Here is a 17968-nt window from a genome sequence, read left to right on the forward strand (position 1 = left end):
GTAAACAAAGAGAAGGAGGTGATCATCAGAGACGTTTTAGATGCTGCTGGAGGAGGAGGAGGAAGTTTCGAACAACAGCAGAGGAAAAACAAGGAGCAGATTGTTTGTTAGTGATTTTTCACAAACAAACAGGAAAACAATCGAAACATAAACAGCTTGTTTCATTGGAATGGGGAGCAGAGGAGTTTTTTCCACTTGGCCCCATGCTTTCTTTCTTTCTCTCTCTCTCTCTCTCTCATCTTTCTTTTTTTTTTTTTTTTTTTGGTTTCCTGGACAGATGCAGAGCAAGTGGAGCCCCCCCCTCCCTCCCTCACTGCTCCCTCCCTAAATACGAACTGGTTCCATATTCGGACAGCAGGAATCTGGGGGAGCCAACTTGTTCGACCCCTTGAGAAGCAGTGATGACATAAAGGCAGATTATTAAACAACACGTTGCAGCGAGAGAGAGAGAGAGAGAGAGAGAGAAAAAAAAGACAATTCGGGAATAATCCGGCTTCAACAAGCCGACCCACATCGGACCAACCATGTGCTTTGTGTACATCACAAACCAGAAAGGATAGAAAACCTTTACGCACGCCTCGCACACCGCGCGGTGCGATCCATTCTGCAGACCCGAACGCACACAATGTAGCCTCCTCCAGCGCCGCGGACAACCGCCGCGGCTCCGAATGCACAACCTGCCCCGGCAGCCCGCCGGTGCGGGTTCGGTCCCGACCGACGGCGCACGGGTCGGGCGCGTAACAGCGCGCAAAACCTCCGCCGCTCGTTGGGTGATTCCGGCTCCGCCGTGCGCCTCGGTGTCAGCTCAAGTGGTCACTCTATTGTTGGGAACAATCTGAGCCAAAGTGGAAACAAAACCGTCCCCGCACCGGAGCCTCGCAGCGCCACACCGGGAAGACGCAGCCGTTAAGTTTACAGTTACTCACCCGGTTATGAAGCGGAGAAAGTCCTCGGTAATGTTCGGCTCCCGTTTTTAAATATCTTCCCCCTCAGAGAACTGGCTCAACGTCAGTGAGTAACTGAACAGACTCGGAGAGAGCGCAGTAAGTTGAAGTGTCAAATTACATCGGCTATTCTATTACCAAAGGGACTCACGCACGGCGGCGGCCCGCAAAACCCGCAGCGGATTTTAGCGCCAGGAGCACGGAGCCGGACAGCTCCGCGGCAAATCGGGAGACTGGATCTAACGGGACGACCGATCCGGTCCGTCTCATCAACAGCGCTTCATACCGGGGAGGGAGGGAGGGAGGACGGATATGAGGGGGGGGGGGTCTTCGTATTAATATGGAGATCAGACAATCTGCGTGTCGCTTTATTGATCTGGTCAAAAATAACAATTATTTTTGTATTATTGCAGCAGCAAACAAAAACAAAGGTCATAAATAAATAAATGTTTACACTTAGTAGTGCTATTAATAGCACATTGTTGTTGTTCGATCATATAACACAAACAGGTACGTTTAATGTTCATAACTGCCTCTATAAAGAATTAAGGTTTGTTTTTTTTTCTTACAAAAACACAGACCTGAGAATATAATATCCAACAAAACATTTTGATTTCCATTCATAAAAAAAAAATAAGAAAACTAAAAGGAAACCGTAAAATAAACAATAATAATGAAAAGGTGGATATAAACACAAAATGAAAATGATCGTTTTATAATGACGTGCCTGAAAATGAACCGTTAAAAATATATATTCGTGTAATCTGTCAAATAAAAATTGACATTAGAAAAACGCCCGGCGGCCGTCTCCCTCGCGCACGCCCGGAGATCCGGCTTCCGGGTTTTGCAGGTCGCCGCTCTCTGACGGAAAGCTCTGAATAACAAAGACATGTTTGAGAGCGGCGGCGGTAGCGGCAGCGGCAGCGGTAGCGGCAGCGGCAGCGGCAGCGGCAGCGGCAGCGGTAGCGGCAGCGGTAGCGGCAGCGGCAGCGGTAGCGGCAGCGGCAGCGGTAGCGGCAGCCGAAGCCGTATCTGCAGCGATAGCGACAGCGGTAGCGGCAGCGACAGCGCAAGCCGCAGCAGTAGCGTCAAACAGCCACGACTGAACCGAGCAGCATCCGCTCCGACCCTCCGCTGCCGCCGGTCGGGAGCCCAAAGTTAGAAGTCCCGCTGCTGACAGACTCGTCATGCTGAGTCTGAGCGGTGCTCGGCTCCGGCGGTGCGTTTACGGTCCCCTGATATCCAGCACAGCTGTCTCTGCAGGGGGAGGGAACGCCTGGAACAATAGGCACCATTTGTCCTGCTCAAAGGTGACGGGAAGCGGCAGGAGCGTCCCTGAAGCGGCTGACGTGAAGCTCCAGGTCCCGCTGGAGTCCAGACGAACGGAGCGCCGCCGTTTGGGATGAGTTTAGGATAAAAACCCACCTGTCCGACTCGAAACACGTTTAAAAGAACTATTCACCCAAAATCTACAGTTCTATTCCTGGAGGTATCCTCACAAAAATCACTACCAGAAATACTTTATTGGTGCCTGAGGAGGAAAAAACTATGAATATATAAATAATAACTAAATGTGAAATAGTCATAAATTAAAAAAAAGTTAAACTAATAAATTAAAATAGAAAATTGTAATACTTTTTTGATAAACTTAAAAGTTATTTTAATGTTGAATTATGATTTTTAATGACATTAAGCTGTTTGAAAGTAACTTAAGTATATGTACTCAAGCTATTTTCTACCATACTGACATGTTATTACCCAGACTATTTGCATTTTAAGGTGTAGGGAATTTATAAAGTTGAAATATTAAATTAAACTTGTTAACCAGAAAATACTTTGTGCTCATTTTACTGAAGAGTCTTTGGTCCTATAGGTCAAAAGTTTCCCGATCTCAAAGGAAACGTCCACCACCCAGAAATGAAAAGTCACTCATCCTCTCCTCACCTCCCATCCGATGGAAAATCTGGGGAGGTTTCCAAGTCCACCAAAAAACATGGCGCTTTAGAGCACAAAAAAAACCCATGTGAAGCAGATGGAGACTAGTTTTAAAACTCAAACAGACAACGTCTCCCAGGATCTGTAACTGATCTGAAAAGATGTAGCGAAGCTTGAACCTTTAGCCTCCGAGCTAAAGGTATTGGCTAGCAGGTAAAAACCGCGGTATGACATCACCACCGATCCGAATCAATAAACCCCAAAGATAGAGTTCCTTTAAGACGCTTTAAAGTCTGCAGCTTCTGAAGAATCAGATCACACATAGAATGAACTTATTCATTTTACATTTTACGCACTATTTGAGCATGAAGCTTCAGTATTTATTCATCTAAAGTGAAAGCATAAGATAGTGAACAGCCTATAGCTACATGTACAGTATTTGCAGTTAGACGTTAATGCTCTCGCTAGTTTTAAATATCACCAGAGGAAGAACTACAGGTACATCTTCTGAGACGGACTACAGATGAATACACAAAACCTCCCCTATGAACGGGGGCATCCTGTCAGATGCCTGATGACGATGTTGTGACATCTCTGCCGATGATGCCATGAAGGCCAGACATCCAAATATAGACGGGACTCTGTCCTCATCACATCTGGGTCAAGGAGACCATGCAGTCTGTCAGAGGAAATGTTTTAAAATTTCATGAGAGTGAAGCAGCAGCAGGTGCCGAACTTACCCAACGTACTTCACTGTAGACAGCCTTTTCTGTTTCACCAGTAATTACAAAAAATACTTAATTCTTAAGGAGGCTTTAAGAGAGTAATAATAATCAATTTGCTGATATCAAGCTGTGATGATTAACATTTTATCTTACACCCAACTCTGCACTTCCCCTTTGAGCGTTTTATTGTCTTTCAGCTCATTGTTTTGGTTCACCGTTTTCATCTGTTTCTTTTTAAGCCCAACGTCTATAGCCATGCTAGCAGATCGTAGCCCCTTTTACACAGACTGTTCACCGTGGGACTGGTACACCTTTGAAAAGCTGCTAGCAGCATTTAGCAGCTAAGGAAGTGGGGAAAAAAATCAACCAATAATATCTCTGAATAAATTATTTTTTGTTACGAGGATCCTCCCCTTTGTTTATTTGCATCATCCAAACCAATGGTAGCCTAGCCGACAGCTGATTGGTCCTTTTTCTCACATGAACAAGCATCATGTTCGCTCCTTTTCAGGGAACAGCTGTTAGTTAGTGTTGTTTACTCAATGTTTGTTTGATAGTTATATATATTTTTACGATGTTCCATTGGTTTGGGTCAAAAACGTGTCCTCAGTTGCTCTTGGTCATAAACAGCGCCACCGTGTGGAGCAACATCGCCATTACAACACAACAATTTTATTTTTTAGTTGACATACACAACAATTTAGATCCTAGTAGTTTCAAACTACAGCGGAGATACTGCTGTGTACTGATAGTTACCAGTTCTGGTATCGGTTCTAAAGTGGTCGTAACTCAGTCCTGGACAGTGTCCAGTCTTTACAGCCCCTTAAAGACCAGATTGTCTGGACGTCCTGGACGTCGTCCAGACGGCTGTCATGAAGACGAATGGACTGAACCAGCACGTCCAGTTTAACATCAGGTCCGACCGGACTTCTGATTACAAAAATAGCTTTTCAGTCCAGATTCTATTCGCCACCTCCAGACAAAGCCTGACTTTGTGGATGTTGGACGCGGACGTCCCACCGCCACACAAAAAACAGAACAGTGTGATCATTCAAAGTGTCAGCGGGGAGACGTCTGCGTTTTCATTTACAGTTCCCACCTGGTTTATGAATGAACAACCGCCAGGCTCCAGAGACCGACCCACATCCTCCACAACCGACCAACCACTGGCCATCTTCCAGTCCAAATGTGTTCACAGGGCGTTCTTTGCTGCGGACGGCGAGCCCACGCTGCTCGCCGGCGCTTCCGAAGGGTTCGGACGGGATTCCTGAGGGTCTCCTTATCCTGAGAGCTGAACATCCGTCGGGTTATTTTGCTGAGAGGTGAAAATGTGAGTTAAATTCTACCTGCAGATGCTCGTCCCTCAGGCCCGGGTGGGGTCCTCTCCAAACATCTGGGTTATTATGGGGATTGTGTTTGACCTGGTGACAGCAGACTGAGCAAAGGGAGTCAACAAATAGGATTGGAGGGAATCAGGAGGAGGAGGAGGCTCTGCAAACAGTGGATTGCACTCAGTTTGACAAAAAGACATGAGGGAAATGTGATAAAGCCCATTGATTCTCATTACAGCAGGCGAGGCAGGCAGGAGGAGAACCGACAGACGCTGGCAGGTTGGGCCCAAGCCTCCCCATCATTTGCCGCCTCCCGTTTCTTCTTCCAGATTTTTTTTTTTTTTTTTACTATGAAGCCCCGAGTCGCTCTGCTTTTCTTTGGTGCAGGGAGGGGGGAGATAGAGCCAATCAGTGTGTGCTCAAAAAGGGGGGGCAGGCAGCCAGAAACGGTTCCCCCGGGCTGATGGCGATGAAGAAGAGAGGATGACATCACTGGGGCGACTTTAATGTGAGCTTGACTTTTATTTTCATCACACAAGTTGAAGGCAGCGTTTTTCTTCATGACAGATTAACTGGAATAAAATGAAAAAAGTGTGGACTGTGTTGTTCTTTAGTCTATTACTCCTACATATCAGTATTCATCATCCATTAGCTCCTCTTTCACCTGCAGATGTTTATTCATTTGTTTATTTGTTGGGTAGTTTTCCACAAAAATCAGGATCAGGAGAAAAATGGCAGCGAAGAGCCAGAAAGGAATCAATCCCATCGTTCCCTTAAATTCACAAAACACAATACTGAATATTATTCCTTCTTCCTCTTAACCCTTTATGGACATCCATTATTTATTTAGAAATGTTGATTCTCTTGACGGTCCCAGTTGACTTTTCACCTTTTCAGGTTTAACACACACATATCCAACTATGGGCAATTTAGAGCCACAAACGTGGTCTCAATTCATTTTTGTCGACATTTGGATGCATTAAATCAAGTAATATAAAGGATAAAACATGGATATTGTTCATAGAAGCTTGTATTACTCATTCTTGTAAAGACATCTAGATGATCACAAAGACTTAGGATTTAATGGCTTCCTATACAGAGCAGCGCTGTTTTTCCGTACTGAACCTGTTGCCATGCGCCGGGAATTATGTATAATTTGCGTCAAACAATCCCCGCGTGACAGATTGAGCTCACAGCGGGTGTTCCACTTAATAAAATCACTTGTGTGTAACAACTAACACTTTGACACCCCTCTGTTCCCGCTGGCTGGAAAAGCTTTGGCTATATAGCGGCGCCATGAAGACGTTTCTGTTTTGGTTTTATGTATCACCTGACAGGAGGTTAACTAGCTATTTCCAGCCCCATTATTCTCCTGTTACTCCAGGGCAGATTGAAAAGTCAATTATAGTCAAAGCGTCGCATGTTTGTCAGAATCCCGGCTTGCGATCTCCTCCAACGAGTCGTTTTCTGCTAAATGTGAGCATTTAATTATTAGCAAGACGTTATAGGGCGTAATGAGATACCACAGTAAATTACATTTCCGTTTCATATTCGCTCATAAAGAAAGAAGCCGGTCCCCTGATGATGGAGCTGTCAGTCCGTCCGGCGCCTTGACATTTCAGCAAGATTCTCTTCTTATCGTAGACGATGGGTTCCGGCTCCTCACCTGGGAAATGTCACGTTTTCTTAAGGTCAGGTTGAATCTCTTCAGCGTTTATTCATCAAAGAAGCTCAGCTGAGTGATTCCCTCCTGATGATTTACTCCACCGGCAGGTATCGTCGCACGCCATCTCACATGAAGTGAATATACAGCCTTGAATTCCCAGGAATCAGGTTCCTGCAGATTCAAGAGGTGGTTCCACGCTGCCATGAGCTGGCGTCCGATCCGGGTTGTACCCCACCTCTCACCCATAGCCAGCTGAGATGAGCTTCATCAGAGTCACAAACCTGCAAGGCGGATAAGTGGCTAGACGAGACAATCGCAGTTGTCCAGAGCCAAGTCCAGACTCAAGTCCAGATTCCAGTTCAGACTCCAGTCCAGACTCCACCATATAGTCTAGTCCAGACTCCAGTCCAGATTCAAGTCCAGACTAAGTCGAACTTCCACCACTGAGTCCAGTCCTGAGTCTAGTCAAGAGTCTAGTCCAGACTCTAGTCTAGACTCAAGTCAAGCCTCCACCTCAAATACTAGTCTAGGCTCTAGTCCAGAATGTAGTCTGTGGTATTTCCTGTATCGGTCAGGTTCTAGGTTTGAATCTGGCCCTGGGGCCTTCTTGGGTTGATGTTCTCATCACAAAGGTCGTTGACCTTCAGACCAAAAGTGTGAATGTTTTGTTGTTGACATTTACTAATAGTAATTTAAATATTTCAAACCTTTTCTCCTACGGTCTAAAAATACTCCATAGAAGTGAAAAGCTGTCCATACAACCTGTCCAGGATAAACCCCACCTCTTGCCCAATCACAGGTAATGTAAGTTCCAGCCCCGCCTACTCAACTTTGGATAAGTCACAGTTAGATTTTCTGTACGAATGTTGTTGTTTTTTTGCTGCAAAAAAGTGAAATTCTTTTTTTTTTACCTGTAGCCTTTTGCTTAACGAGAAACTTGCAAATAGGGTCCATCTTGGTCCGAAGCCCCGCCTCTCGATGGCCCAACGCCCAGTCAATCTTCAGGCATCCTGTCAACAAACACCAGAAAATAATACGAATAAACAATCCTGCATCAGTTTGAAAATCCAATAACCTCCTCCTCCTCGGCTCCAAGCCCCTCCCCTCTCAAAATATCATCAGAATCTGTTGACGTGTTTTCGAGACAGACAAACAAACACGAGTGATCACACAACCTCGCTCTGGTTGGCAGAGGTAATGATGTTAAATGCTCCGTGGACACACACACACACGTACAAACGCCCTCATGACAACATCTACTTCTGCTTTACAGATTCCCTCATCCGCCGGTCTGTTTGGCAGCGGTTGCCAGGCAACAGGCTGCGTAAACACGGCACCTGACATGTCGAAAGAGAGAGCAACCAGGCGTCAGGCGCTCGTCTGCATAGCTCCGTCGACTGCACTGACAAACACACACTTATCATGCATGGAATCAAAGGAGGATCCTGCATTTTCCCGCCGAGGAGCTGACGGCTTCACTTCAGGCACTCCTTCGCAGACGCACGAGAGGATAAGAATATCGTTAATAAAATCATAAATGTGTTTTATTACAGGAATGTTATCGTGAGAGAATCAACAGTGTAATGACCTCAGAGAAGTCGTTTAATCTAATAAAAGATAAAGTCACAAAGGAGTACACACAAATAAATGTAAGCAAGTCTTTTATAAAAACCACATGTTTAATGATAAGAAACACTCTGGCGCCGCTCTGAAGGAGGAAGCCGGGTCATCCTCGTCTTCCTCATGTCACTGACGTCGGGCATGGAGGACGCTGACGCTCGTGTCCTGGCAACGCCGTTGACTGAATGTTCTGTATGTTATGTTTCTCATGAGAGAAGAATGCACAAAGCTTAATTTCTATAAATAAACACGTGACCTTTGATCCAGCGATGAGGAAGGATGCTGACTGAATTAAAGAGACATCAGCTCCACCCAAGTCAACTTTTTAGTTAGGATCCCGGCGTTCCCTGTTGGATTCCATCCATCTAATATCTGATGTATCTGATCAAACTGGATGCGACCCCCCCCCACCCTAGTTCTGCAGTATATTCGTAGACAGCATGCAGCGTTAGCACTGTTAGCACGCCAGACTGTCCACAAATCATCTCCTTAGTCCTTCCATCAGACTCCCTGCATTTGGCCGGCGAAGATAAGGCCCCGCCAGAATGACCGGGGGTCACAATTCCACCGCTGAAGTCGACGGGAGAGATAGACCACTGTGTCCATCAAAGTGTAACTTCAGGCTGTCGCTTCAGTGTTGTCATTTCCCAAGCAGTGGGATGCTTTGAATTAATCTGGAAAACATGGAGGGAGAGATTCCGAGGCTCCGCCAGCTCCGTCCTCTGCTTCTGAGGCGTTGTCGGAGCATTCATGAGGTTGGAAGGGATTTATTGGATTCACATCACAAAAGGGGGATAGTAGTTATTATTCTGTTTACCTGACATAGATAACAGATGTGTGGTTGGTTGGAGCATTATTCATCTACAGCGTGCTCATGGCCGGGTGTTACACCTTCTTTTAGAAGGTCTATAATTCCTGCAAGGAGGGGTTTAAGGAAAATCATCATTCCACCTCTGGTTTTGTTGAACATGCAGAAGCTTCACGAAAAGTTCTTTATACACCAATCCACCCTGTAGAAGCTGCAATGTGTCTTCCGGGACAGTAGGAGGCAGTGTAGCCTGAAATATAATGTAGATTAACGGAAAAGTGGTTCCGTTATTCTACATGGAAGGAGTGTTAATGAGCAAGAAAATGGAGTCTGACTTTTGTTTTTGTAGTTTTGTCCCAAGGGTATCAGTTGTAATTGGAACAGGAGCGTCGCCAGGGCGACGGCACGGTGACTTAGATTTCGGAATCAGTTTTCTGGTTCAGGAAAAAAACAAGGAATGCCTCAGGTCGAAGGAATCTCAATGACGTCATCAGGTTTAATAAAAGTCGTTGTTTTCCATTAGAATGAAGTGCAGTAATCCCCCCCCAAGGTTGAAACTAATATTTTAATGCTCCTCTGTTTAAATTTATTTTCTGATGAAGCTCTTAATGAGGGATCATATGATTTCTAACAACTTCAGAGATTATTCTCTGAACTCGAACTTTAATTACTACAAACATGTTTTGAGGTAATGGATGAAACGAACACCATCCATGAATGATTAGCCTGTTTTTTTACTCTCGGTTGATCATCTGTGTGAAAAATTGATTTGTCAATAATTTCTTAACTTTTCTGTTCCATATGTGGGATAAATGTTGTCCGAACCGTTGGGTGTTCGTCACATGATGAAGATCAACCTATCAGAGGACGGATGGTTTACTCTGCACAAGTTGTCGCCGGCAACTTTTCTTCCGAACAAGTCACGTGACCTCCTTCCGTCTCTGATTGGTGGAGGTATCCAAACACAACCCAACCTGACTTGGCAGCGCAAACGAAGGCAGCAGCAGTTAATTAAAATGATATTAGCAGGGACGTGATGATGAAGCGTCTCGCAGCAGAAAGCCACCCATGCTTGGGGTCCAGCAGGATGAATGACAACAAACAAGGACGTCCCGAAGAGATAAACACAAACAAACGCAAGCAAACACAACGAGGATCCAAACTCTAAGACCTTGGAGGAGTGAAAGCTCCTCATTTTCGCGTTGCGCCGGTGCCAACTGTCAGAGGCGTCTCCGGTTGATCCATAATGATGATGAAGGTGCGAGGCTTTTTATTTCATGCATCCGCTGCCCAGACAATAAACGTCTTTTTATGATCCTACTTTTCTCATCCTGTATATGTTGTTTGACATGTGTTGTCCTTTCTATTCCCCTGACCCCTCCTTGAACCCGACACATCCATTAAACTCGGCGGATAAACTAGCCAGTCTCCGCTCTGGGGACCTCTTGGCAATCGGCTCGGCGCTGAATGGACACTTATCCCCGCTCACCCGCATCAAATCCATTCCCCGGCATTGACGGCGGCGGTCCCATCATTTCCAGTCAAGGTAAACTGCCGACGGTACACGCCGTAAAACAAGACGAAACACGACATACGTCGGCGCACAACGGGCGGCAATCTTGCCCCAACTTCCTGTCGTTTCCTCTCAGTCACTTGAGCTTTCTCTGTGCCTTCGGCCCCCGAAAGGCAATTACCATGACAACAGCAGTCAGGATTTGCACCACAGTAATTAGTGTGTTGAAGAAGAAGGAGGGTTTTTGTCTGAGGATTGATATGACACACATCACAGAGTGAGGTGCAGCCCCGGGGAAGAACTTGTGGGTAGAATCATGGAGGTATAAAAGAGGAGGCTAGTCGGTTTATTAAGACCTCTATTAATCACTGCGATCCAGCGGAACCAATGAATCCAGCAGAGCGTCTCAGTGGAAGTGATGTCACACTCATGTCGGCAGTAAAAAAATGATGCTGGGAAAGAAGCTGCTGATAAAGAAGCAGAAAACATCGTCTGATGAAGAGACTCTTTCAGGGAGGGAGTGTGAATAGTCGCTGTGGCCCTTGATTCCTCAGCAGGGAGCGAGGCAGGAGGGCCATTTGTTTTCCTTTTTTCCTCGTGTTCTCGTTGAAATTCCCAGCATCGCGCATCCTGAATCTCATTGCCCTGGATTGCGGCACCTTTGAGGTGTGTGCGGGCTCACCTCCAGCCCCGCTCAGCTGCTGTAATAGATGTGTTTGTTGCTAAGTGGCGGTTGTAATGGGATGCTTGTTTGCCTTGCTCGCTGCACTTTCATCCTTCACTGTAGTGCTAATGCCGTTCAGCAATTTGTCTCACGGCTGCAGAGCTTTCTGGTAGGTGAGGAAAACAAAGACGCGGGGAGTCGCGCGGCATCTCTGTTTGAGTGTATGTTGAGTATTTGTAGTCATTTGAGGGTGAAACAGCCGTAACCCTCCCTGCCTTCGTCGTTTCATGCTGCCTTTGTGCAGAGATGGTGCAGGCTGGTGTAAAAAGAGAGGGGGTCCCCCGTGGGCTGCGGCGTAGCATCGCTGCTACGCACTGCAGAGCCGCTTACAGAGAGGAGGATGAGATGAGCAGGTGTAAGAGGAAAGGGTAAAGATAGCGCAGGGTCTCATCCCACGCGCTCAGTCTGCCATTCACGCCGATGAATCATCCAATCACCAGCCTCCAAAAGAAAAGTCCCCGCTGGTTTCACTCCATCCCAGTTCAGAGGGCCCTTAAAAGGGAGGTTCACCCAGTTCCTTCAGGATCCGCTCGAGTCGTTTAGTGTTTATAGAGACATACTGGAGCAAAACGGTGTTAAAGGAGTCGTCTGAATAACTGAAGATGAGGAGCAAAAAACAAACATGACACTGTTTATATTCTTCACCGTAACCGCTAACCTAAAGGTGCTTCATAGGTAAACCTGATCCTATGTCGTTAAATGGTTCCAAGAGGGGCATCGTAAGTTAAATTAACACGTCTCCCGGATTAACTGAAGGTAACCATTCCTAGTTTTGTACTGTACTTTAACCATTAATTTTAATTTTTTAATATAACAGAAGAAATGTCTCTGTCTCGTCTTCAGTCTCTTCTTCCCCTTTCCGGGTCACGGGGGTTGCTACGGGAAAATAATATGATATTATTTGTTTTATTGTGATTTATTGTACAGTAACATGATATTATGTATGTGTTAATCTAAAGACATAGTTAATTTTATATTTTTCAATGTATTTTTTTAAATCGACATATAATTGAGAACGACGTAACTCAAAACGACATGAACCAAAGTATATCTGTCATGTGGATTTGTGTGGAGGAATGCGGAACGTTAAAGAATTTAAAACCTTATTTGTTCAGGAGGAGATGAGGACCGGCGCTCCGGCCTCAGATGAGATGTAGTCGGTGTGTCTGAGCATGAAATTATAGTAAAGCAAACGCCGCGGCTCAGGTAATATTAGCTTAGCTCAGAATGTAAATGTTAGCGCTGACTTCTTCAGGTGCTTTAAACTCCGGATCAAGGATGATCTGGTTATTTTACATCCGTTCACAGACGAGACGTCTTCTCTCAACTGAGAACCGGACCAAAAAGACAAAATCCGCATTAAGATGCTGCCTCTCTGAACCGCTTCCCTTCCCATTCTGTTGCGAACGATGGCGGTCTCATCATCTCCCACCGGCCAGGTCCTGACTTGAAGGCAGCGATGCGGCTCCGATTGGATTCCACCATGTGTTTTGATAACTGGTGAGTGCCAGACCCTCTCGATGGACCCGGAGGACGCTCCGGTTTCAAGTCATAATGGGACCCAGCTGTTAGGAACACAAACCCAGACTCCATCAACAAAAGTGTTTCCACCGCTGTTTCGCGGTTTCATCCCGCCAGCGAGCGCTAAATGTATAATTATCTTCACGGTAAGTACGCTAGATGATTGGCTTGGAAAGTTCATTTCAGGTGTCGGTCACCAAAGTTCCAAACAGAAAATGATTAAAGGGATAAAATATAGTCGAACCTCGAGATACGAGTTTAATCCATTCTGTGACACGTGGTAAAGAACGAGATCCGGTCTCAGCTGATTTTGTATCCATCCTCCAACTTCCTCAAAAGCACGTATACAAGGATGGGATGGTGAGTCTAGAACGGTTGTCAGATGTTCTTTCCACAGAGAAGCCAATGTCAGCTGCACTAAAACCTCATTCCACTTTTACTCAGGGAGTGGGTGAAGACGTAACCTCCCCTGCAGAGCCAACAATATTCTCTTTTGTGTTGTACGAACACAAGTGGTTTGGTCGCACCTTTACACGGAGGTGAATTAAGAGGCAGGAGATGAGTGCATTGACTTTTGTGACCCCTGGAGGAGTTAAAAATGTTCAGGCGGCGCTCGACTCACCGCTTTGAATGATAATAAAAGAGTTTCTGAGGAGCTGGAGTTCATTTTCTGCATAAAATTGTGAATCCATCATCAGGTCGTATTAAAGGATGAACTTCTGGATGAACGCTCAAGGGCACGAGCCGGGATCTAGCCGGAGGATGGTGCAATCTGCCGGCGCTGACACCGGGCGCTGACCCGCGACCAAGGGCTGATGGGATACAATTTCAACGGACAGCCTCCGTCATCCGTCGACACAGACCTGGACCGGTTCAGGTCGTATTTCCCTGGCCTTCATTAATTGGTATTTTGACTACAGTCCTCTCTCTTGTGGTCGACCACCCGTCCGCCCACATGAAGTCCTTGAAGTGTGACATTGCAATTACACTCCATGTGACACATGGGAGAAAATCCCAGTGTGCTAATAGAGAGCCGGTCGGATTCTTCATCCTCTTCTCCGAGAGGGAAGAGGAATTTTCAATAACACGCTCGTTTATAACGGCAGGAGAACTCCTCACTACTGATGGGTGTATAAATGCTAATGGTTCGACAATCAATACCACATTACAGAGCCTGCGGTAAATAGAATTATGATCCGGACACACTGTATAAATGATCCGGTGATGGATGCGTTCAGTATATTCAGCACAAAGAAAATAATCACACAAGGTCAATAATCGCTCTGACATCAGAGCCGGCGCTGGCGATGTCGAGCGGGTTTCAAACGACAGCTTCGTTCATTAACCGGGAAACCGTCTCATTTGCATGAGATGGAAGCCATTGTGATTGGATTGAAAACACGAGTTTGATCGCAGGAGGTAATGCAGAGCCGTTTCATGGAAATATTCCAACAAGATTCCTGCAGATATACAATCCTGGTCTTAACTGCAATTTAAAGGGCGCTCATAATACGCACGACCGCACAGGACGAGGATAAAAGATAAGGTTTAAATAGTGTGTGTGCGTTTGGCGGGGAGAAGTCTCCTTAAAAAAAGTGACTTTGCCTTCGAGGCGCTTATTGAATTCCATGACTAATAATATTTAATGACCGAAAAGATTCTGTTATGCAAACTCAGAATAATTAATTATCTAATTATGAGAGATACTGCAGTTGGAGAACATGAAGGAGGTCTCTCGTACAGGATCTGTTAAAAAATCAAAAAAATAAAAGAGAAGGAGGAGAACAAATATTATGCAAATCTAAGCTAAGTTATAAAGGTGATTCAAAATTGAAAGAATCCAGAACTTACATTATTTCTGTTTTCTTTCTGATCTGATACTGAACAATGCTTTGAGTGGATTCTCTCCTCCACATCTGTCTATAAGTTACTCTTGATGCTTGCCTCAGTCACATGACTACCTTCTTAAAGGGGCTGCTCCGGCAGGCTAACAAAGAATACATTACCGCTAAACTGAAACTCCCAAGCTTGCAAAACCAACCAAAAACTACGATTTTGTGATGCTACGGGAACACTACTAATAAAGGTTATTCACACTGGATTCATGTTTTTGTTATATTTAAAATAAAATTGTTTTTATGGTGGTCGTATTGTTTTATTTCATACCTTAAAGGTCGGTCCGTGAAAATGTTTCCTGACGTTAGACATTTCCGTGTCGCAAAAAGGATTGAGGACTACTTACTTTGGAGACTTTGCCCCGGACGACAAAGCTCCTCAGATCATTTTGGCCCTCAGACTCCTGCATCAGGATTGGATGGAGATTCGCGGAGGGGATTCTGAACAAACCGGAGTGCTATATTACAGAACGCTGAAAAAAGAGGATGTGTAAACATCAACGGTTGATGGAAAAGCTTTTGTCTGACTTCACCAACAAACAAACCAACGATATGAAGCACACAGGTGAAAACAGCGAGGTGTTTGTCGTATCATCCCCTCTTAAATCTGTGTGTTGTATTTGCTCATCACAACAAACACGACATTCATCGTGTGACCCAGCCATGTCACCTATTGACAGTCTCTCAATGTGCCCTCGTCCCACACCATTTTCCTTCCCTTTCAGCCTGGAGGAGTCGTTCCCGGATGCATCTTGTAAGCTTTTCTCTCGGGGAGGAGTATAAGGGGGTGGTGGGGGGACCCCATTTCTCTCCCCACCTCCTTATCCCTAAATCCGAGCCGGTTTCCATGAGAAACAGGGAGGAATGCGTTTCATTAACATTCCTTGTGGTATACATATGCACTTCTTGTTCATCAAATCTAAAGCAGCCCACCGCCTCCCTAATCTAAAGCAGCCCATGACGCCTTTCAAGTGGAGCTCAAGTGTCTCCTAAGAAGTAGCATGTCCATTTGAATACCCACAAATCACCACATGTTTGAATGTGTTGATCCACCACCGGATTCAAGTTGTGCCCTCGCTCGAGAGTGCGAGGCGACAAATCATTTTGCCCAGATTACGGGACCGAAATGCCGAAAACATGTGTGGCGAGATCAGCTCCTTAGAGACGATTGACTGACGTGGAACCAAACCACTGCTGTAATTTTGGTCTTCTTTGCGGTCGTGTCCCTCCTCCTCCTACGATGTTTGAGCTCCTGATTGGAGCAGAGAAATCATGGGGTCTTGGGGGGACCTCTGCAGCGATGTGACCTCTGGGTTGGCACGACCATAAATGACGAAAGGAAGAGGTTTCTGGAACAGCTGTCCGTCATCCAAACACCAAACCATAAGGGATTCTTGGATGACAGGATGGGATGAAGCTGTTACAGCGGTTATCTCAAATCCTGTTGGCTCATGGGAAATCTCTCCTGCCTAAAGGATGAGCCAGTGCCTCTGATTCCTCATTGACGACTTTTGTTTTAGAATTTTAACAAAGGTAGATGTTCTCTGTCCAGCCGTGGTCAATCATCTGTTGTTTGGTTTATTCCATTACCCAAAAATAAAGGTCGTTTCCTCTTGAATGATGATGAAGATTACCTGAAAGGGCATACTCATTGGTTCCCTCATATGTGCTTTCATTGGTTTGAGCTGACAAACGCAAATCCATCTACATTCGCCGCTACTGCATCTGTCTCGCTCATGACTCAAGCAAGACGTCTGGTGACTAAAAGGCTGCAGGAAACACAAAAGCAGACCAAACCAGGGCCATGCCTGATCTGTGTGGTCTCTCGGCGGACGTGGGGAGGCAGCGGGGAGCAAAGAGGGGGGAGGCCGGCGTGCTTCACCTCCTCCAAAATCAGACAGAAAGTCATTGATTTTCCCTTGACATACCCAACCCCCCAGAACACACCCCTTCAGTGTCAGACGGCTGGCTTGGTGAACATCTCGCATGCAAACACGGTGCGCAAATCGAGTGCTACCCCCCACCTCGGCCTGCCGACCACCCCCCTCTTCCCTTATCTTTCCCCGGGTCCCTCTCCTCACCCTGCCCCACCCCACCCCATCTCATTTCTGCCTTTGCAGAGCAGCTGCTGCCCAGAGAACTGAGGGAGCAGCATTCACATCTGAGCACATTAGTCACCAGATGTCACCTCTTGCTGCCAGCCCATCGAACATCCAGGCAGACAATGCCCCGTGCATCCTGAACATCTGACTTACCACGTCTCCTCCAAAGGGGGCTGGGTGGCGCTCTGGACTCCCAACGTCCACGCTTGGCGGAGCTCAAACCCACGTCGACAGTGACACCTACAGCTTGCCAACACTCCCTCTTTGTGGGAAGCTACTCGTGCTGCATTAACCTCCTCCGTTCACCCCTATTTGGGTGCAAATGGAAAGCCCAAATTAAAGCTGCAGCTTCTGGACAGCTCTGACTCCAATGAATGGAGTCTTTCTATTCCAGACAGGAAACTTCTAGTGAAGGTGTCAGAAGAACTAACATTAAGTTTTCAAAGAAGATCGTTCAGTAGAAATAACGAGGCGTGGCTTTATCTTTTATCATGGTACAGGTAAAACTCGGCTTACCTCGTTAATTTTGTTCGAGGAGACACGACATAAGTTGAAAAATAACAAATTAAATTATCTAGTCTCCAGGCTTAACTGAAGATAACTATTCCCAGTTCTGTACTGAACCTTATTTATGAATGCATAAATAACAATTAAATTTTATTTTTTGATTTAGTAAAGAATAAACGTCTTCAGTCGCTTCTTGCCGCTTCTCATTGTGGGTCACTTAGGTTGCAATGGACTAATAACATGATATTATATGGTTTTATTCTTATTTATTGTACAGTAACATGGTATTATGTGCGTTCAACGATTTACTAGTGATTTTATGATTACAATATTAATGACAGACATCAAGTGTCGAAAAATGACCGAAACTCGATTTTTATTTATCTGTGTATTTTTCTTTGAAAAACGATATAATCAAGAGACATATCTCAAAACAATGTAAGCCTAGTTATACCTGTACATGTGGCATATGTATGCTGAACAAATAATGTTCAGAGGTGTTCATTTCCTTTATATTTTATGTTATGTTTTTGTCTTTTGGTTGAACTGTTTCTGAAACGTGAAGTCTCAAAACACTAACGAAAACATGCTAACACGGTAGCTCATTGGAAACACTGATTTCACTCCACAACTATTTTTAGTCTTGCATTAAATATAACATTTTGAAACTGGGTCCT

At 45.4% G+C, this 17968-nt stretch overlaps 1 protein-coding gene across 2 annotated transcripts in view; it reads right to left on the minus strand.

The window, feature by feature from the left end:
- The window catches only part of LOC137588470 (zinc finger MIZ domain-containing protein 1-like), an 84274-nt gene extending 83212 nt beyond the window's left edge, over positions 1-1062 (minus strand). For both annotated transcript variants that reach the window (XM_068305581.1, XM_068305580.1), the window contains exon 1: positions 927-1062. The gene's annotated coding sequence lies outside the window, so the exon portion shown is untranslated. The remainder of the gene's footprint in view (positions 1-926) is intronic.
- Between the last annotated feature and the right edge of the window lie 16906 nt (positions 1063-17968).

The sequence above is a fragment of the Antennarius striatus genome, chromosome 21, assembly GCF_040054535.1.
Source record: "Antennarius striatus isolate MH-2024 chromosome 21, ASM4005453v1, whole genome shotgun sequence".
Classification (NCBI taxonomy): domain Eukaryota; kingdom Metazoa; phylum Chordata; class Actinopteri; order Lophiiformes; family Antennariidae; genus Antennarius; species Antennarius striatus.